Raw genomic sequence first — 22,500 nt, 5'->3', positions numbered from 1 at the left:
TTTACGAAACTGCATCCCATAATGACATATCCCTCGAAAACCTAATGTTATATTTAGCTGCGGAATGCGATCTAAAACACGGGTGTGTCATACAAGAGATTACAAGGAAGGTCTTTACAATTTATGAAGGGCAAACAGAACATACATTCTTATAATTACCATCAAAATTCAAATGTGTTAGAATATATGCAGCAGAAAATCACATAGTCCAGCAGTGGGTACATGCGAATAAATTGGATCCATGGAATAACGCATGATTATGCGTGCTTGTATATTAATGCAAGTGCGTTTTGCTACCTGTTCCTGTACCATCTTGCTTGGATCGAAATATTACGGATGTTAGCTGCTTTGTTTTGTAACACTCTGTCTGCCTCAATGTTTCCAGAATTATTTAACCTACCATCATTTAAGAATTAACGCTTCATTTTCATGCAGTAACTGAGCATGATTCAAAAAGCAAGTCATGGTAAGATGTTCTGAAAACCAAGGTAATATCTAAAAGCTGATAAATAATAAGAGAAACAAAAGAGACTGCTATTTCCATTGGTCAATGTAATAAAAGTAATTTCAATTAATATGCATTTTTACACTATGTGCTTTCTCATTTCATTAGTCTTGTTTTTGTATTTGATCATGAGAGACTTGATAGATCTACCAATGAAGTCTTTCATAATCAAATAAAAATACCAATAAAATGAGAATACTAATAGTGTAAAAATGAAAAGAAACTCTCCCTAAGAAGTGGTCTTTTAAGAAAAAACAGTAAGAAAACTCAAAACTTAAAATAGAAAGCTGATGTTAACCTTCCAAAAGAAAATCTGAATGAATGCGAAAATAAATTGTATAGATTCCAAGAACCGGCGTGAAAACACGAAATGGTGCCGTGTCCAGAAAAATACATAAAAATAAAAAGAGGTAAGAACGAACCAGACGTGAGAAATGTAATTACCACAAATAATGCGTTCCTAAAGTGCTGGTGCGTCTTTACCAACGGAGAAAATTGATTTGACCGTGAAAACCTGCAATACATCGGAGAAGGTGAACACAACCCATAATTTCTTGCATGAATTTCTGCAATAGCAAAGTGAATTTTTTGGAATGGAAACGAACTTCATGGAAATAGAAAAGATGCTAAATTAGGGAGAGTGAAAAGTTTGAGTTGAAAGGCTACCATAAGTCTGGCGACGAGAAGGCTTGATGGCATTCAAAGTCGAGGCAAAACAGTTTTGACAAATCACCCATCATGCAGCTAACATCCGTAAATACAATAATTTACAATCAATTACAGTATTCAAAGAATATCAAAGGACTTGTCAAGACATTCCTTAAAGAAGTGCACCGCAGGCGGGTGCTTTATGCACCCACAAGACAGCATTGTAGAAGGTTAGAGCCACCTCCCGTGACCCTTATGCGCAACTGCATTCTATAACGATCCGTATGACGCCATCAGATCCTATCTACACCACGATGAAGCAAAAAAACATACTGACAGATAGACAGACGTCAATGCCATAGCATATTACGGTCAGCACTAAATGCTGATGTATAAAAAAAAATCATGCTAGTTATTTCTTGATTCATATCCCACGTTGGAAAAACAAATTTTCAATTTTTATATATATATATATATATATATATATATATATATATATGTGTGTATGTATGTATATATATACATATATATATATATATACATATATATATATATATATATATATATATATATATATATATATATATATATATATATATATAGATAGATAGATAGATAGATAGATAAATAGATATTCCTGATTTTCATAATTATTTTCAAAATTGTGTATTTACAGCTAGTTCTCACAGGAGAAAAATTTAAATTTTTATCTTAAGCCAAAAAGAAAACAGACTGGTGTATTCTCCTGGCTCTTAATAACAACGTAATGAAAGAGTGCAACATGGCCCAATTTCATTTGGCAATGAATTCGCAAAATATAGCTCAAGGCTGACTCAAGTTTATAAGCATTTATGGCCTCTACCCAGACAGACTATAAGTATTTTAGCTTTTCCCAAGAAAATTTTTGTATCGATTACAGAATGATTTAGTTTGGGGCTTTAATGTGCTTGTTCTCTCTCTCTCTCTCTCTCTCTCTCTCTCTCTCTCTCTCTCTCTCTCTCTCTCTCTCTCTCTCTCTCTCTCTCTCTCTCTCTCGCTGTCAGGCATTGCATTGTAGGATAATGCCACATTAAATTGTGGAAAGTTTCCATACAAAAATCATGGTTTCCAGTAACTTCATGTCCCTCCTAGACTTACAGAGGTTTTATTCTTTTCCATCTATGAAAATAAATAAGACTTGAAAACAGACGATTCGACGTCCCTCGTTAACCTCTGATTCAGTGTGGGGATGAAATATTTTGGAGGACAATATCTTACTGAAGATAAAAATATACAACTTATCAGAAATTTACTCCTCTCTAATAATTGTTAACATGACATCTTGAAGAAGCCTCGACAAACAGTAGTTATTTCATGAAACCTTGCAAAAGCTAAGAAAAGTTCAAAAACCTGATATCTTACGACAGTGATGAGATCAAGAGAAAGAAAGAATCTTAACCATCAGTAGCCCCAAGTTAAATTAAACTGTATTCATGTTCAATGATACTCTTTTTTTAGAGAAATGTTAAAAATTATATACATGGATTGTTATACTCGTTACCTTTAGAGATATATTGCATAAAGTCTGCGCAAGATAAACACCCTTTGAAACAGGCAACTGAAAACTGTTTCCTTGCAGTTTAAACCCACGAAATTATTCCGAATCACGCTCATGTCGTAATACCGAGTAGTCTGTTTCTTAAAGAGTCAGTTTGTCAAGTTTTATATGAATCTGAGGATTATTATGAATAATTATAACAATAATAATAATAGAAGACCTTCTTCCAAACAAGTGGAATAAAATGTGGCTGCTGCATCACATGCATTCAGTTTTTGTAGTCTTGCAGTGTTTCTTAAGGGTGTTCTTTCTCCAATACTTCCCCAGTGAATCTTATATAAGTTATTCTTTCATACATGGAGAGGCAAACATTTGTTTGAGTCGGCATGAATTGTTTTGCTACTAATTTTTCCTAGATTAAATGTAAAGTTGTTAGCTATGGTTCTCGTTCTTATAGTGCCTAATTTTGAGCTATATTTAAAATGCACCACTTTATCTATACTTATTAATTTCTTTATAAAAATCTTTAACCATTGCATGAAGTATAACCCTCTTTTGGAAAACGTATTTGAATTTGAGCCAAGAGTTTGAAATATAAACCGAAAGGAGAACGGGACTAATTTTTTCTCTTAATAAAAACAATAAAGCCGCTTCGCTTTTCCCCTTACCATGAAATCGATATCTCCCTTTGGAGCGTGGGAGAGCAAGTAATTTACCACTTAGCTAAATTGTTAGCTCGCCGTGTTAACTTCCATCATTACGCAGCCAGTATTTTGTTTTGTTTATTTGTGGGCAGCTCTAATTAAAAGATCGTAAAGTACTTTAAAATAATGATTATTCCATTAAAGCTTTTGTACAGTCCATGGAAAAAAGTAAATTAGAGAATTTTTCAAAATTAATACATTTCAACAAAATCTATTACGTTCGAAATTACAAAAGACAAAATATTTTATTTTTCTTCACCTTCTAACTATTATTAAAAACGAGAATAAGAAAAATTGGATAAAAAATATTTAAAATTCAAGATAAAACGGTTCTGCTGTAAGTGGTCGCGTGCAACGGAAACGTATTTCCTTGTTATTCCAATACCACAAGGTCGTAGCGACCACTCGGCTTCAAAAAAGCTTTAGCTTCATAGCCAAGTGTTGTTACTCCTGTATTTTGCCCCTCTCTCTCTCTCTTCTCTCTCTCTCTCTCTCTCTCTCTCTCTCTCTCTCTCTCTCTCTCTCTCTCTTCAACTCATATAGAACAAGAAATTGTTTTTCGCTACCTTCCTTAGAACTCATTTCGTGACTAAGAACTGAATTATGAATTACAGTATCATTCTGGAAAGAAGAAAACTGTGGAAACTTCCGAGGTCTCTAGACAATACATTATGCTCATAAATGTATATAACAAGATAACCTTCTGCACAGTTAAATCTAAGGTATTCATCAACCCCAATTAGAAGAGAAAAAATACAACTCCACTTTAAAATGGAGAAGTTTGATTAAACTACACAGTTCATGATCTTGAAAACAGGGGACATGGCACGCGATACGTATCTAGAGCTTGCTTCTGCAGATACGGTCAAAGCTTATATTTAATTGTGGGGAATCTAAAATTTGTACACTTCACAGATTCATTCATAAAAGAATTTTTTTACGCGAACTGAGATTTGTAAGAAAAAAAATCAGTATTACTGCATGTAACCCACCGCTAACCTTCTAAAAGAGCCTTTTTCACCCTGCCAACGCTCAGGTCACTCTCTGTAGGTACCTGCACTAAAATCCGTCGCGGAGTGGCTTCCATCCCTCTTTTCTTTAAATCATCTCGGTACTAAAAGTCACCGCAGAAGTTCCAAAGCACACGGAATCCAAGGTCATAATGATTATAAAAACATAATGAGGCAGACGGACTCTTGTCTGCTACATTAAGAGGGTATGAAGAGGAGGAATTAGAACAGAAGTTTCCGTTGTAGCAAATAAAAGAAGAAAATAGAACAAATCTGTCTTTATTAAGAGTTAGACATTGTTGACTGTAGCTATATATTCGGCGGAACTTCTTCTCTTTCCCATTTCATTTTGAAGTTGTAATAATATAAAATTTTGCCAGTTATAAACATATGTAGATCACACATACAAAGATAATTCTGGAACAATTTACTTTTATTAATTCTTAGATGTATAAACTTTTACACATTTCGTAACTAAAAGGTACGACGGTAAATCTAAACGTGGAGGTTAGCACCGGTAGGCCGTTATTGCATACAAAAACAAATAAGTTATGGATAGGTATGGCTGTATCTTATCATTATTATTCGTGATAATAAAGATATATAAACTAGCAAACACATGTGTAACAAATAAAAAGCAGTTGGAAAAAATGGTGTATTAATTAAAGTACATTGAGAACTCCTCTAATTTTCTTATTTCTCTCTCTCCATCGAAAACCTCGTCTTTACCTTAACAGATGAATACAATCCCCGCCTCTCCTCCCTTTTATCCATGTCAAGTGAATTAAATGGATATTCTTGCTTCTTCCTCCTTAATCCTAATACAGTGTATGTAAACGGTACCTTGGTCCGTTGGCTGGTTAAGGTTAAGCCGGCCTTATGTTTGTACTATCCCTCAAGCATACTTTATTTTGGTAAGAAAAGGAGTAAGAGACAGTGTGTCCCTTTGAACGCCACCAACCAACTAAGCGACCATGAAGAATCAGGAATTTTTCTTCCATGTCCAACTGCCAGAACACAAGAACACCTAAATATGCAGCTAAAGTGCAAGAAGAATACGCTGGCAAACGTTGCCATGTCACCCACCATGCATGTAACCCAAACGTTGGCGTTTACTCAGACTATTGATTTGAGGTGTATGGAGGGCAAGCAAAGTGTAAAATTTCTCATGAAGTATATAATTGTCCCAGATGTCTGAACTGTCAGGCAAACAGCAATAAACCCAGTGGTTTTCCTATGGCTGGTAAAATTTTCTTGGAAATCATTTTACGCTGCCCACAAATTACTTTTAGTTGCCATTCATCATAATTTGGAATTGTACAATAATTGATGGTATGTAAGTAAATAAGCCCGAAAGAATGCCGTATATAGAACTGCGAAGAAAAACCATATAAACAAGAAACAGAGCAAGTCCAGCGGATAGAGGAAATGCTCATACCCGAAAAAAATCCAGAGTGAGAAATAAGAAGAAAAGAAAGCTTGCACAGACCCACTGGGCAGTTTACTAAGGCTGTTTCTTGTGATGGTTTTGCAGTCAGTCACATTTTAAAGAAGACACCAAATGCGATAAAAACAACTAGGTAAAACAGAGCGAGAACATTCCTACAAACATTGCTCAACAAACACAGGCCTCTGAACTTGCATTCACGCCAATTACACATCATACCCTTAGCTCTTGTTTATACAGCTAAGTGGACGACAGTTTTTGGGTCAAGTGTTGGGGACGTGATCAAATATTTAAAAGAACTGCTGCATTCGTACGTTCGAGCCTTGTTCGCTACTAGTGGCGTGTTTTGTACTCACTAGCACACCTGGGTGACCTGGCCCGGTTAACCACCTGAACTTACGATAACAAGGATGTCGAAAAGAAACAGACTTTCATAAAAGCAAAAGAAAATAATTTAGGGTCATGTTAGTGGATGCCTTGACCTTAAATTGTACCATTTTTTTTTTTCGTGATAATGCCACTTTTTTGAGGTGTCATTCAATCAGGCGTCATAGAACAAAGATGCTTTGTTTAGACGTCTTCATCTCTGGTGAAAATTATTCACAGTTTCATCTATACTAATGTAATATGCTACAAACATCATACATACATTTACGAGCACATTCCTATTTAAACTTTGCCTAAGTTAAAGAATTCATACTCATTTCGTACGTATTGAACTTCCGAACTGCGTACATCTCGTGAACACAATTTCCATTGGTACATGTGCATTACTCATGAGAGAATGAAAATGTCATACTGGTTGTCAATAACTGGGCCTTCTATTGTGGCCGTGATCGAAGTGTGGTTATCACTGGGAATGTTGACGGTTTTCTGGATACTAAATAAAACTTCCTTGAAAGTCACTAGTATGTCTTATGTTTATATAACTTTCGCGGATGTGAGATGCTAAATGGTCATTTGAAGTTTCCAAAACCTAGTAACTAGGTTTTGAAACTTCAAATGACCATTTAGCATCACACACCCGCGAAAGTTATATAAACATCAGAAATACTAGTGACTCTCAGTGAAGTTTTATACAGTATCCAGAAAGCCGTCAGCATTCCCAGTGATAACTACACTTCGACCACTGCCACAACCGAAGGGCCAGTTATTGACAACCAATACTGCAGAAAGAGTGAAAGTTCGTTTGCCGAAATAATTCAGGATTATCAAGCGCTTTATGCTACACACCTGCAAGTTGTGGCACAGCGAATGCTTCAAAGTAATTTAATCAGCGTTAATATTTTTGGGGTGTGAAATTGTACATAATAGGACTAAATAAAATAAATAAGTCAAGTAACAACCACAGTTAGGAGGTTCTCTGTTTTATAAACTGGAATATAAGACCAGTCCTTCTGTATCTCTAGGATTAATAGGGTTAATGATACAAAAATCGTTCCTATTAACTTCCTTTCATAGATGCAAATTGAAGGTTGTCTTAGAAAATTAATATATTTTCGTTTTAGTTCAGGGTCATTACCTCATGATCCAAACGCAAAGCAGAAAACAGAAAAGAAATTGTCCAAATTACAATGCTTCAAATCCGGTCTACATAATTACAAATGAGCGGAATTAGATCCGTAAAGTGGGAATGAACCACACATGCAAATCCAACGTACAATTTAATCAAGAGGGGAAAAGAACCTAATGCAACCAAGGTCGGAAAAAGGAGTTTTTAATTTAAAACTATTTCGCCATCTTGAAAACAGGAACAAGGTTACAAGCACTTGACCTAATTATTTAAAAGAAATGAGCCAGGTTCTTCCAGTAACTGCAAATTCCGATTTGATTTAAGAGCCACTTACACTTACGTGCAACTTTTTTCTCATGACAAGTCATGCATTCGTCTGATTACTGTAACAGTTTATGAATTCTTAATAATGGACATGCAATGTAGTGTTAATTTTGATCATGACGCCCAGCAGTGAATAGGAAATGTTTCCGGCAGAAAACACTCATGCAACGCATAATGAAGACCATCTCATAGGACCTAAACATTACCTTATTGCCTTCGCAATTATATAGTCAAAATAATCATCATTATGCCTAGTGCTCTCTTGGACTATAAATCTTGTAGTTACCAATAAAGTAAATATGATTATAGGACTTACAGTATGCTCACATTTACCTTATGTCTTTCAAGGTATACAACAGTTTCACAAACGCTTCTCTAAAGAACAGTGGCTGTGTTTAAAAGAAAGAGTCCTAATATCAAGGCAGGCCTTGTATGGCTCAGTTTGGGAATAATGATACCCTGTTCATGAGATGTCTGTGTGGGCATATGCCCCGGCTAATTCGCTAAGTAGCTGATGCGTGTGGCAGTGACCGTTTCTGGTTTTCCTTTTGAGCCACCCTACAAAATGGGAAACTAGTTCACAATGGTGTTAAAATGCCGGAACATTATAGCAGCCCGTTTTCATGGTCAGAACAACTCCACGACGACATTGATGTAGGGATCATAGTAGGATTCCCTGCCAAGTTTGTGGAAGGAGTTGCATCCCTGAACTGGAATTATGCAATCGCTAAAGAGTCATTCATTTTATAAATTCAACAATCATCATTGGGCTAGTTAATTATTAGGAACACCTGAGATTGTGCTCAGTAACTCATATAGTTAAACTCAATAGCATTAATCTCATCGGTTGGGTTTATATAAGAGCATGTTACTTTTTCTCTGAGGTAAACCATTGCTTTTTGAAGTAAATGCTCGTGCAGTGAATATTAATATGTGAATCCTAAATTGCTGAGACAGAAATACACAGTGGCAGAAAAAGGTATCGTTAATACTCAAATCTACGACTTCAAAACCTGGAAGCTCATTCCAGTTTAGTTCCTATGAAACCTATACATTTTAAAAAAATATTCATAATTATTTATGGAAAATATTCTGACAAAATTAAGGCGTAGCTGCTGGCTGGTTGTTCAGTTATATCAGACCGACTTATGCACTTTCTTAAAGGAAGTTCATAAATGTGGTAAAAAGTAACAATAAGTCTGTTATGGACCTCACCTCTGGACTCTGTCTAATCTACTGCGACCTTACTTCCTTTTTAAGGCGTTAGTTACTTTAACTTCGATATACATGACATGACGCAATGATTACATAGCATTTCAAAGCCACTGTCAGAGATTATGAGGTCTCTATCATTCATTAATTCATGTTTACTAAATTCTACACCCAATGTTTTTCGCCAGATATACTCCAGGTTGCATCGAAATGAGATTAACTTGCTTGCAACAAGTGCACCTTCCAATCAATATAAAACTGATAGCCACCTAAAAAGGTCTTCTTATCAAGTAATTGTTGATAGAATAAGAGAATGGAAGAAGAGACAGAAAAGGGAGGATACATCAATGACATATGGAGAAAATCTTACATGTAATGAACAGGTAGTCTCCAAGCCTTAAAAGGCATCTGATTTCAGCCCTTAGAACAAAGATTCTCCTTTTTTACGTAAATATCAATATAAATACATGCCAGTTTCGCAAAATATCATTTACACCGTAAATAAGACTGAATTAGTAAAGTGAAAATTATTTTGAGGAAAAATTGTACTTTACTTTGACAGAAAATAAAACCCAAAAGAAGCAGGTACGCACATATAAATAAGCCTACCTAGAGTGCTGTCAAATGCCGTAACATACTTCGCACATGCTGTAGAAGCATGAATGAAGCCTAGACACTGCCAAGGCTGTTCAGTTCGACTTGCGTGTCAGGACACTTGCGGACGTGAATTATTAAAGAGTTGTTCGTCCACGAACGCACGAATCTCTTCCAACGCTCACTCCTTCTCTTCGGAGGGTATTCTTGATATATATATTCTTGATATATATATATATATATATATATATATATATATATATATATATATATATATATATATATATATATATATATATATATATATATATATATATATATATATATATATATTCTGCAGGGGAACCACTCTTCATGTCTCTCTCTCTCTCTCTCTCTCTCTCTCTCTCTCTCTCCTCTCTCTCTCTCTCTCTCTCTCTCTCTCTCTCTCTCTCTCTCTCTCCTCGGCACGAGCTACTACGTAAATGCCTATAAACACTGATATTGATGGGGGATTTATTCAAAACGAGTTTTTAATAACAGACAAGCAAAGATATTGAGAATGAAATGATGATACGCAGAAGTCTGCGGATGAAATCGCATGACTTTCCCTTCAGAAGGATGTGCAAGAGAGACGGCTGACCGGTGGATATGCAGTGAAATTGCGAATAGTTATAGCAAAGGAGGGAAATAAAAAATCTCTTTTATAGCCGTTGTGTGAACTTTTATAACTCTAGTCTATAACCCGTACTCATAAAATTTGTCTTTCATGAAAATAAAGTTTTGTTTTTCTTTGTTTCGCCTTTTTATCATTTCTCTGAAGATAATAATCAAATATTTCGTATTTATTTTTGTATCAATACGCTAGAATCACATGTTTTATTTTTCTTAATTTTCTTGGCTTTGCTTTTTTTATTCCTTTCTCCATATACTCGTATTTTACCTTAAATCTATAAATTCAAGAATTTAGATTTTCGAAAGTATGTGTCACAACATATTTCATATAAATCACCCGTTGTTCTTGCATTGCTTTCATGTGAATTATTAGAATATACGTCATTTTTTTCACACCCAAAAACATCTACCACATCAAAAATGAGTGCTTAGTTTCCACCTTAGTTTCGTCTATTTACGGCACAGATACAAAAGTGGTTTTTCATTAGGGAAGTGCATACTTAATAAGTAGTAAATGTCCTGAGTATGATGTCCTCCCCTCTGAAAAGTGGAGAAACTTCAGTTTCCTGTTTCCTTTAAAATTCAGTTATTCAATCCGGCTTCACAATGACTATGTTCACCTGCGCAGGAGACTTTTACAGAAATTCGGTACAACTGAAACGATTCCTTCATGATTGTTCCATCTTCTGATTTTGGTAGCATCTGTAACCTTTCGTAAAATTAGCGAAAATATATTGAAGTGCGGGTTCCTTTTCTATAAAAATAATTCGGTAATCGATGAGATGTGAAATACTATAATTCGACTTTCAAAGTTCCTGGTGTGGCATATTTTCCAAATAAAGTTATATATCACTAAAAAACTCCCAACGAAAAAAACTGAATATACCTACAACACCGCAAGTCTAAGGCAGCCCCTTTCTGTTCTTGGTTTTACAATAAAACAAGAGAGAGAGAGAGAGAGAGAGAGAGAGAGAGAGAGAGAGAGAGAGAGAGAGAGAGAGAGAGAGAGAGAGGCCGGAGTTACTGTAACTAAAATCTAGCCAGAAGGAAAGATTGCATATCTCTACCTCATCTATTTTCGGGTCAATGACCTGAAACACACCGCCTAAAATATTACAGGTTCCCAATACTTCCGTAAACATTCCAGATGCAATCAGCCCGGCTGCAGCACGACAGCTCGGAACATTTGCATAAGCTGATTTTTTTTTTTTTTTTTTTAGCAGAATACGAAATCTGGAGTGGAACAGGACACAATAGGATAAATATAGAGATATGTAATTGAATATGTAAGTATGTATGTGTGGAAGAATTTAAGCAGATAGACAGATTTGTATGTATGTATGTATGTATGTATGTATGTATGTATGTATGTATGTATGTATGTATGTATGTATGTATGCCTATGTGTATTAGTGAAAACCATCACGTCTTAAAATAAGAGTAATTTTAGCTCATCTGTTAAACTAGTTTTTACCTACGGTGTCGATGACCCCTACTGCCGACATGATAATTCATCATACTTTCGTAATCATTGGCGGTAATTATGCATGAGCGTTCATTTTTATAGGCAGCCATACAAAAGTACTATTGTCCTGAGAGAGAATTTGCTGTAGAAAGAAGCGCACATGTAAACCAATCACTAAAGACGCTACCTCAGAGCCATTTTTTAGTCGAAATCAGCAGCAAATGAAAAACACTGTCAGTACGATGACTCGTAAGCTGAATTTTCATAAAATATCAAAGCTGAAACGTAATTATAAAAGTAGAAAGCAGAAACCTTGTGACAAGTGAGGCTTGCTTACAGTAGTTGAGTGGTTTCGCTCTTCTGAGGATAAATCCGAATATATAAACATGAAAGAGGCAAAGCTGTGCCTAGGAAAATATTGATATAATAAACAGTTGATCCATTTCTTGTCCGATCTTCATTAACATCAGCAGCAATCGCCAAACTGTTCATTCACTTCCGACGTTAATATATTTTCAAAATTGCTTAATCTACTCATAAGGCGGAAGCAGTCAAAACTCATCCAAATATGCTAGAACGCTATTAGAGACTCAAACAAGAGAAATTGTAACAGTTAAGCTTGCCAGAAGTTACAAATAAGATTAATTTTTTCTTTCATTTTCTTATGCTTTTATATATTTTTCTGGTATTTTTGGACATTCTTGTTTATGCTCCGTTAATTTCTGTATATCTTACACTTTATTGTATAATTTTCTGTAATCTTAAGTGCTTTATTATATTTTCGGTTATTTCAGTCGTTTTTGTATACTATCTGTATTTCTTTTAAGTTTTAGCATAATTTTTAACATTTTAGAGCTTCTTTATTACATAGTAGTTTTTAGACCGTTTTGTATATTTTTCTGTAATTGTCAGAAATACCGTTGTAACACAAGGCCATAAGGAACAACTAGAAACCAAACAACCCAATCGACTTGGTCCCTGAGGCCTTGCAGTGGGTGCCAACTTGTTCAATTATTCATCCCATCAAAGAAGACGTAAGCAACTGTTATGATGTATTGATTCACGTTTAGACAGTTCTCAGAAGATGAACGTAATGACCATAATCGGCCCACGTCAGTTGTTGTATGAGCCGGAGGTAAACATCTCATTAAAGGAGTTCCAACCAAAGAGAATTAAATTGAAACAGGCGATAAATAATGAACATGATAATTGCAAATTCTCAGATGCAAATTCTAAAACTTAGGAATAGGTTTTTTGGAAAACTAGATGTGGAAGAATATTATATCATTATACTCGACAGTAAAAGTGAATCTAATCTATCGGAATATCAGTAAGTCCTTTGAAGAGTAACTATCAAATTCTTTTTTCGGTTATACATGCAAGAAAACCTAAGAAAAAACGTGACGAGAAATAAATGAAATTACATTTAGAAAATAAAAGAAAAACAATTTTTTTACAAGATTAGGTGATCAATATTTCCTGTCACTTGAAATTGATTCGTATATGTATATATATATACATATATATATATATATATATATATATATATATATATATATATATATATATATATATATATATATATATATATATATATATATACATATATATACTGTATATATATATATGGGTGTGTCAGTGTAAATCTTCAATAACAAAACATGTGTAATCTCTTTAAAGTCTTCAAGAAAAATAAATAATCACGGAAACTAAACTCATGCACGCTTATGTAATTTCAGACATCCAGTTCCTTTTCCCATCCTAAGATTACTAAGGAAACGGAAATAATACGCTGCAGGGAGAATTATACAATCGCCGTTCTCCAGCCATCCAGCAACAAAAGTATCCTGTCATTATGAGAGAGATTAGGGCAATTTTCGACATTCTTCCTTAATGGAGCAGATAAATCTTTGAAAGCTTTCTTGGAAAGAATAATAACTGCAAGAATATTTTCTTATTAAGAATGTGAAACCCTTCAAGAGATCATCACACGTAAAAGTAATATTTCAACTATGTGAAAGTACTGTTTAAAAAAAAAAAATACTCTAATCAGTCGAGAATCTGGCAAATTTACCATATTCTTTCACTTTTCCTTAATGAAGAGAAGGTGCGGATATCATCGGCGCCTAATTTTTGTATGTGATTATTGCCGTTGTTCAAATTGCTATTCAAGAGAGTATGGTCGTTTAAAAAGGTTTAGTAGGACTGGAATTAGTGGTCTCAATTAGAATAATTCAGTTGATTCACCTTTCACAAAATCCTACATCTTTAAGAAATCTTCAACAGAATCGACATTAAGACATTAGTGAAGCAATCATACCCTCATGCTAATGACTGAGATTTTCCAAGCTGGTTACTTGCCTTCAGCACTGAAAATGTAAATTTCACATAGCATGTGTCGAATAAGAAAATATTTGAATTACCATCATCCCGTCATAATTTCAGTCACGTGCACCTACTTCCTCGAAGTAATTCAAAAATCAAATCGTTACGTCACGAGCAATCAATAAATAAGCATTTGGCCATGAAATAATCCTGGAAATGAAGAAGAGGTAGAAGAAGAAAATGAAGAAAATATGGTCGTTCTGACACGCGACGAAGCGTAATGACGCAACAATTTTGCGTAGATATCAAAAATCAAAATGAAGTGTTTGCGTGAGCCGAGCCAGTGGCCCCTGTAATCTCGTAGATAGGGCGAAACGACACGGTCGCAGGTGAGCCATTCTTCGCTTGTCACGGATGCCCCCTGTGAATAATAATAATGCTTTCATTGTGTTTATTCTTGTCTTAACGCCTCTCTTATAACGTGTTCATTGGGAGAGCTATGGCGCCTTGGCTTCACTGGCCTATCTCAGAGAATGACGAATAACAATCTCGTTCATGTCTGGTATCCTATACGGAGGCTCCATAGTTGACTTATCAACTGACTAATTAATATACTGAAAGTCTTTTGAAGCTGGTTTAGCGTTTATATACACCACCAGAATGTAAATTAGTTCTCTTGACTGATTCTCCATAAGCTTGCAAAATTATGACTTACGAAGGATCTCATTCACACACTATTTCGAAAATTATCAAATTCAAGCATTAATCGAAAATTTATTTTGAAGTTAATTCTAGCAATCACATCGTAATAATTCTGATATACCGTAATGAAGAGTTATAGGCATTATGACCCTATTAGTTCCTTTGATCTCTGTTCTTAGAGTAATTTCATAATTCCCAAAAGTGTCACCTTGAAAAATATGAGGGAATGGGGTTAAAAACAAGGACAGATTTGCTTTTTCGGCTTGACCCACATTGTTTCTGTCTCAGAAAATTAATTTGAGGAATAATTTTAGGTTTAAATATTCTAGTCATTTCCAGAGGCAATCAGATAGATTATTTTAAGTGCAGTTCATTATTCAAATAACAGTCATTACTCCCGAGTCATTTCAGACTTACAATTTTCTTTATTACGGTCTTTGAGGATTACCAAATTTCCTGACAGAGCCGAGTTCAACATTGGGTCTATCTGAAAATAGGTAAATAATCCTGATACGTACGACAAAAGGAGCAGAAAAGTGGCAGTCGTCGGGTAACAGTAAAACTAAGAGCGGCCATAATAGGTAGCATCAACAGCAGCAGCAGCAGTAACACCAACAGCACCAGTTGCAGGGGTAGGAGGATAATCAGTAACAGGGAATAAATAATGGACAATGCACTCTACTATAAGCATGGGTTAGAAACTGTAAACATCAACACTCAGGTATTTGATATGTTTTCTACCAACTCTCCAACCAGATAATTCAAGGAAACTGACAGTTCTCCCAGGAAGACTAGTAAGAATAAGCATTCCCAATATTACCAGCGAAAACATGAGAACTGGAATAAGACAACAGAAACAAGGATTTAAAAACAAGAAAAAATTGCAGGTCTATTTAAAATTGATTAATGATAGAAAAACTATAACCAGGAGACGAAGGCCCAATGAATTTTTAATGTAGAAGTGGCGTCAAAGAAAACAGGTTGATGATATACAATATCTGGACGGGTCGACAACGGAGAATTGATTAAGCAAACAGGAGACTTAATTTTTTCTTTATTTGGCACTCTGTACCATTGATTTCTGCTGTATTTTATCGTAGATAGTTCAGTGGAAGTATGATTCACCGTTTATGGCCTATCCCTGGTCCCAAAATAATAATAATAATAATAATAATAATAATAATAATAATAATAATAATAATAATAATAATAATAGCCGTGAAGCAAAATACAAGACCACCGGGATAACAATGACGGCAGAGTGCACCCAGATGAATAATTTTTGCCTCAAGGCTAGATCTAGCCTAATCCTTCAGAATGACGCCACACTGTCCGTTTATGCACGAGTAATTGAACAGAATAGGAATGTACAAAACGAAAACGGCTTAAGGAAACAATAACGATGAACATTTATATTTCAAGAGTAAATTGACTACTATGGAAACGGGAGGGTCTTGGAAGGCTATACTTTTAATCCTTTAGCTTATTTTACAACAGAACGATTTGAATGACTTTTCCGTTCCTAATTTTAATTATTTATATAATTTTCTTCTTTCTTGCAGAATCAGGAATGTCTGATATGAGATGCAAATGACAAAAAATTGAAAAGGCATATCAACAGTTATTCCAGTAGAATCAAAGGTAAGTGTTAATCATATTAGTATTAGTTGTAATGATTATTGCTGCTGCGGTTGTATGTGTAATTTTCATGCCATTAATTTTCCGGCGGTACTTGCGTAAGCTTCATAACCTTCCAATTCTTGCTGAACCGGTATCAACCAGTAGTTTTCGTAGCTTCGATACTAACTGCTAGTGTGCCGACACATGTGAATCATACATAAGAGAATTCCACTTGTTCTGAATCACTGAACTGGAGAAATTATTAAAACTTAAAGATGGGAGATTTAGAATTAGGCCTATCTTATCTTTCTTTGATTAGTACTTTTGGTGCTTTTTTTTTTTACTTTCAAGAACGAAAAGCCTAGCAAAGATAAACTACATCAGGAAAGAACATAATTCGGAATTGGGCTAAATATTGATGTTCGGTTGCCCGTCCCAAGGGCACCTATATGAAAGATTAAAATAACTCTTCCCGTACCTTGAAAGCCCCCATACTAAACGATTCGTCGTAACGAGAGAGCCTATAACCCCTCAAGGTCATTCATTGTGCCGAGGCAATCAATTGCATGAAATATTTTCCTCCTCCCCAAGCCAACGCCTCCCCCACCCCAAAAAAAAAAACGCGTGAGAAGGACGTCACTCTAGGAAAGAATGGAGTAATTGCGGGACATACCATCAATACCAATGCTTTTGATTCATTGACGAATGGCTAAGCCTTCTGCGCACAGACTTGGTGACCCACTGCAGCTCCTGGCGGCATTAACGGAACGAAGTGTAGCCGAAAATATATTTCGTAGTTTCATTGTTGGTCAGTTAACAGAATATATATATATATATATATATATATATATATATATATATATATATATATATATGTGTGTTTGTATATATATGTGTGTGTATATATATATATATAGTATATATATATATATATATATATATATATATATATCACGATAGATATATGATGTCCTCAGTATTGCAGGCACGACATATCCATCCCCAGTATCCGTCCCTAGTTATCGGAAACAACAATCAGAATATGATGGTAATGACAGAAAATTGGAAAAAATATGGCTGAAATGGCCTTGGTTCTTTTCACCAACAGACGTGAGCAAGTAGACAGGAGAGAGGGATCGACAAATTTTGCACATAAAGAAAAACAGCCGTAGACACCTAACCTAACATTGAATGCGAGAAACCTTTCTGGACACGAAAGTCGACACAGAGATCATCAATAAATTAGTTATTTAGGTATACATAGTGGAAACCCATGAAAACACATTGTAAACCAAAATGATTACGTGCACTTGCAATCAAAGCATTCTTAATTTTGTAAACCTGGAGTTTGTAAGAGTGGTTGCCCGTTGAAGAAATCCCCGAATGCAGATATCCACATTTCTTTATTAAAAATGCGATGGTCGATAAGCAATTATATAATCTCTCTCTCTCTCTCTCTCTCTCTCTCTCTCTCTCATGGTAACTTAATTTAATCACTACAGCTCTTTGTTTGCGCTGCAATGACTGACATGACAGATATACAAATATACTGATATATGAAATAAAAAAAAAATTGCAGGGAAGTGCGTCATTGCCTGAAGAGTTAACTTCTTAACCGACGATGTATAATATACACTATCTTGGCTGTGTTAGAGAGAAACTTATAAGTGCATTTTTGAGTTACCGAATGCATGTTAAAAAAAAATCATGAATAAACGAGTGCAATTAATATCAGATGAGTAAATACGTCGGACCACAAGTCCCCGTCCAGCAGCATCCCGCCCCCCTCCCAAAAATACTCTCTCCCTTGTCTAACAAAATTACTTTAAAGCACGATTTTGATATACGCAATACATCCTAGTTAAAAAAAAAAAAAAGGCGAATATACGCATTTCAGTTTGTAAGGAGTTTTTAAATTACGTTCATTCTGGAATGCGTCTAACACGAGATGAATAATTATGTGGGCAGGCCAACAAGAAATTACAGGCAATTCAGCCACGCTGTATTTCAGTGATCAAAGAAGCCGTGGTAGTAGCATCAATGCACGTGCAACTAACAGCATCATTACGTAAAGATAATGTTCATAATTGAGCTGCTTCCAACGAACCCGGGGAGTCGGGGCGGGGGCGCCTGGATTCTACAGTCGTAAATGACAGGGTACCGGAAAAGGACAATTTTGGTCAAATTATTCAGTAACAAGTATATCTGCCAAAAAAATGCAAAATACAATATAATAAAGATTGTAAGTTCAAAACGTTCCGTAATGGTAAACCTGTTAATTTCCAAGATTCAAAACAAAAGATGTAAGGAATAGATGAAATTATTCATTAACGTTAAAATGCTGATATGCAAAATTTGGCATCACATGACAATAATTGCTTAGGCCATCAGGTAATCGACGAATGCTGCCGATTCAGAAAGCGGAAAAAAAGGTAGGCGAATTATGCATAATTCATCCAATTATGCAAAAGCCACTAGCTCTCTCCTTGTTATAATTACTGAGCCTGGACCAAAAACGTGCCACAAAACGAAAAGAGAAAGATGAAAGAGTGCAGAAAACTGAATTATGATGTTTCATTGTAGATAACAGGCAACAAAAGGTAGAAATAAGTGGCATTAAAAATTCTTATGAACATTTCATGAAAATAAGAAAATGAAATGTAACAATGTCCAAGATAATGAGTCTTAAAAAGGGAATCTTTAGTCATTTTCTCAGTCAGCCTTTAACGATGTTATCATAGGTTATTCACAGCTCGATGATCATTAATTCTATTCATCTACAATTCCAAAAATATACTTATTCAAAAGTGTCCCCAAACACCATTATAAACTGAAACAGATTTCCTGTTACCCGGCTTGAAATAAATATCTTTCCTTTGGCTCAGCTTCAAAGCATTATCCATAAAAACAGTGTAAAAATAGATAGCCACAAACATCGTAAAACCGTCACTGCTATATATACGTTGGCCATCAAAAATGTTACGACGTTTAGATTCACTTTATCCTTATCCGGATCTCGTACGGGGTTTCGGAAGGCACAAGTGGAAAAGGTATCTTGGCTCTCACAGAATAAGTCAATATTTAGAGACCTCCGAAGATAAAACTCATTGATTTCCCCTATAAAAACTCCAGAGATGGTAACGTCAGGCATGCAATCACTGTGTAAACGTTTAGGAACTGACGGCGCACATGAGAATGATCATACATAGAAAGATTCTCATATAATACAAATAGACTGTGTGACCTGGTACACTGCTAAAGTGTGCAAAATGTGCAGTATGCTGATACATATCCCATTTAATGTGCGCTCCGAAATAAACCATTCAGAATTCTTTTAGAGTGTACAGATTCTTGAAACCGCGTTTTTTATCTTGCTGATCTTTTCATCCATTTCTTAGAACCGTAATCTCTTGACTCAGACTTCTATTACTTCACACGGCCTTCTGTTATTCAAAACTGACTCAGTCAAATTTCTTGAGAAGTCAATTTTCTTATATGATAGGAAACGAGCCCCCGCAGAGGGTACGTCATCACCTGCCCTTCGTGAAACACATGATTCAGTCAAGAGGAAGAGGGGTGAAAAGGGAATAAAGATAATTGTGGTGATAAAGGCCAAGTGGATAAAGAGAACAGAGAGGGGAAATGAAAGGGGTCAGATGGGGGAGGGAACAAAATAGTACTAGTATGCATCATTTATCGACCCACTCTTGTGGGGTGGAGCGTTGCATAATACTGTTTCTTTGGTAAAATAGGGTGGAAAATTAATTAGAAGCTTGGTAATTCAGTTCTCGGATGTTAATCAGAATTATGTTGAATAACGTTAATTGCGTTTACGCCTAAAGACAAAGAAAGGTGGCATAATTACAGCATATGATGATGTTGTAATTCTGCGAAGGAACGTCACCTGTTTTCAAAAGAAAAAGGAATGAACAGGAATCTTTAATTATTAAAATAAACGTATTTCGTCTTCAGCTTTGACAGTTTTCCCATGTTACGTTTTCTCACATAGCTAGTTATCGAGTAAAATTACATCTGAAGAACGAAATAATATACATACAGTATATAAATGTATTTATTTTCTTCTCTAGCCACAAATGCTAGGAATTTATAATTGCATTATCATAATTCAGTAAGAACGAACTTGGACGTTCAGTGCCCAGATTTCTTCGTCTGTTTTCCGTAGTGTTAAATCTTCACATATGCGGTCCACTTGCCTCTTCTTTAGCTTTTGTTTCTGCGCAGGCAATCACTTTGAATTATTATCCCTAAATTTTATTATTTCCTTATTTTCTTAATTCACGTAATAATACGCATTCTCTCTAGTCACTTGTTCCCTTTTTGTGTTGTCCCCTTACATCATATAAATTTCTCCTTTGCCTCATATTAAAAATGTATCTTCTTTTCTTCTATGTTCACCTATATCTCATGCTAGCCTTCATTCTTTACTCCCAGTCACGCTCCCTTACCATCTAAACCCACTGTCTCCATCCATTACTCCACTGCCTTTAACCTTTCTTTTTGTGTTATTCTTAGTCTGGTAACCCCAAGCCAATATACGCTTTCATCTCCCATTCAGTCCTCCATCCATCTTCTCATTCAGTGCCCAAACGGATAGATGTCGTTTGACTCAATCCGAATAAAAGGAAGAACACTGAATTTGCTCTAGGGTCAACCTCGCCTTTCATTACACCCCCTCTTATTATGGCTTCCCCTTCAAATGAATCTGATAATCTAACTGCAAAGGAGAGTAGCCTTTACTGTCTCTTGGCACAAGGGTTGTTGGTGACCACCCAAAGCTAGCTCTTGTGGCACAATGCAAAAAGAGCTTGATCCTTTCCAAGACAGGGACATTGTAAATTGAACCTTATGATGATATCAGCGTATGGTTCAAAATGATTTTCGACATCCAGCATTGAAAAGCAAACAATACGCATCTTTATTTCCTCTTGACCTAAAGAAAAAGAAATCAGTGGCACTGTTCTTTCCCGAAGCCGTTTACAACCGATACGCAATAATTTTCTGTCAACATGTAATAAGCTTGAAAGTAATGACTACCGTGCTCCATGTTCCCTATGATCTCTTGCCTTAAAGACCGGAATGGTTTAGCCGTCCTTAGCAAAGTAGTATTTAGCTCATTATGTCATCGCCGGAGGACTGTAATATCGTTCAAGCACGCCTTCAATAACAGAGTCAAAATCCAACCTAATCATTTTGGCACAGAAACGGAATGATCTGAAATTACGGTTCTGGAGGAAGGAATTGCGGGGTTTTCTCCAAAAGAAATCGTGTTCATAGGAAAGACACTCACAATATGCAATAGATGGGCTGCATGCAGCAAATCTTTCACGGAATGAAAGATTTCTATTTCTTGTTTTACGGTTTTGTTAACAAATGTACTTAACAGCTGAATATTCCGTCTATCTGAAATTTTTATTAATTTTTCATATTTTTTATTTAATGATGAAACATACTTTTGATAATTTGGGAAAATAAAATCATAATTGCCATCTTGTTGGAAAAATAATGACTTCCTTAAATCTTATTTTCTACGATTTGTTAAATACGAGAGTACAAAAGAGGATTTGTTTTCTAAATTGCAAAACAAAACCAACGGGATCTTGGTCAAGAAACACATTGGCTTAGGAAATAAACCTGACAGAAGTGAGCGAAGAGCAACCATTATCCAACATTCCCGCTCAATCCACCCAAAAACCTCGTGTTTATCAACTATCAGAGATTCACTAGTACGCACGAAAGAACGATTCCTCTCTATCGACCGGTCAAGAAGCCCAATGAGACTGCACTTTCGTGATTGATGGACTTCTTATCAGAATCTTTATCAGCTTTCTTCTTTTCTTGTATTTTTGGGGAAGCTCCCGCCTTCTTGAAAAAAAATCGTCTCTTCAAACCACTGGCAAGATACTCGTTCCAGGAAAGCAGGTGAAGTCGGGGAAAACCCAGTGAATCATTGCGACAGCTGTGATCTGCATTTTTTCTAATTTTGCTCTGATTACGCAAGCTATGAAATTTCGTATATGTATACATACATATACGTATGTATGGTATGTGTACATACACACATTATATATTTGTTTATATATATACATATATTTATATATATTGTGTATGCGTGTGATAGCATAGATATCAGTAACACCTGCAAAATCACACTTTTTATCCATACAATTCAACCAATGATTCCCTCAAACAAACACACGCGTTAATAAAGCAGTATTTTAC

General features: G+C 35.5%; 2 protein-coding genes across 2 annotated transcripts in view; one reads left to right on the top strand and one right to left on the bottom strand.

Moving 5' to 3' along the window:
• LOC136833452 (cadherin-86C-like) overlaps positions 1–22,500 on the bottom strand; it is a 207,697-nt gene that overhangs the window by 41,272 nt on the left and 143,925 nt on the right. The gene's annotated exons all lie outside the window — the stretch shown is intronic.
• Positions 16,201–22,500, top strand: part of LOC136833451 (uncharacterized transmembrane protein DDB_G0289901-like) — a 218,882-nt gene continuing 212,582 nt past the window's right edge. The window contains exon 1 of the mRNA XM_067095629.1: positions 16,201–16,281. The gene's annotated coding sequence lies outside the window, so the exon portion shown is untranslated. The remainder of the gene's footprint in view (positions 16,282–22,500) is intronic.

Source organism: Macrobrachium rosenbergii, chromosome 51, assembly GCF_040412425.1.
Source record: "Macrobrachium rosenbergii isolate ZJJX-2024 chromosome 51, ASM4041242v1, whole genome shotgun sequence".
Classification (NCBI taxonomy): domain Eukaryota; kingdom Metazoa; phylum Arthropoda; class Malacostraca; order Decapoda; family Palaemonidae; genus Macrobrachium; species Macrobrachium rosenbergii.
Note: the sequence above shows the minus strand (reverse complement) of the source record. Positions and strands in the feature narration are given on the sequence as shown.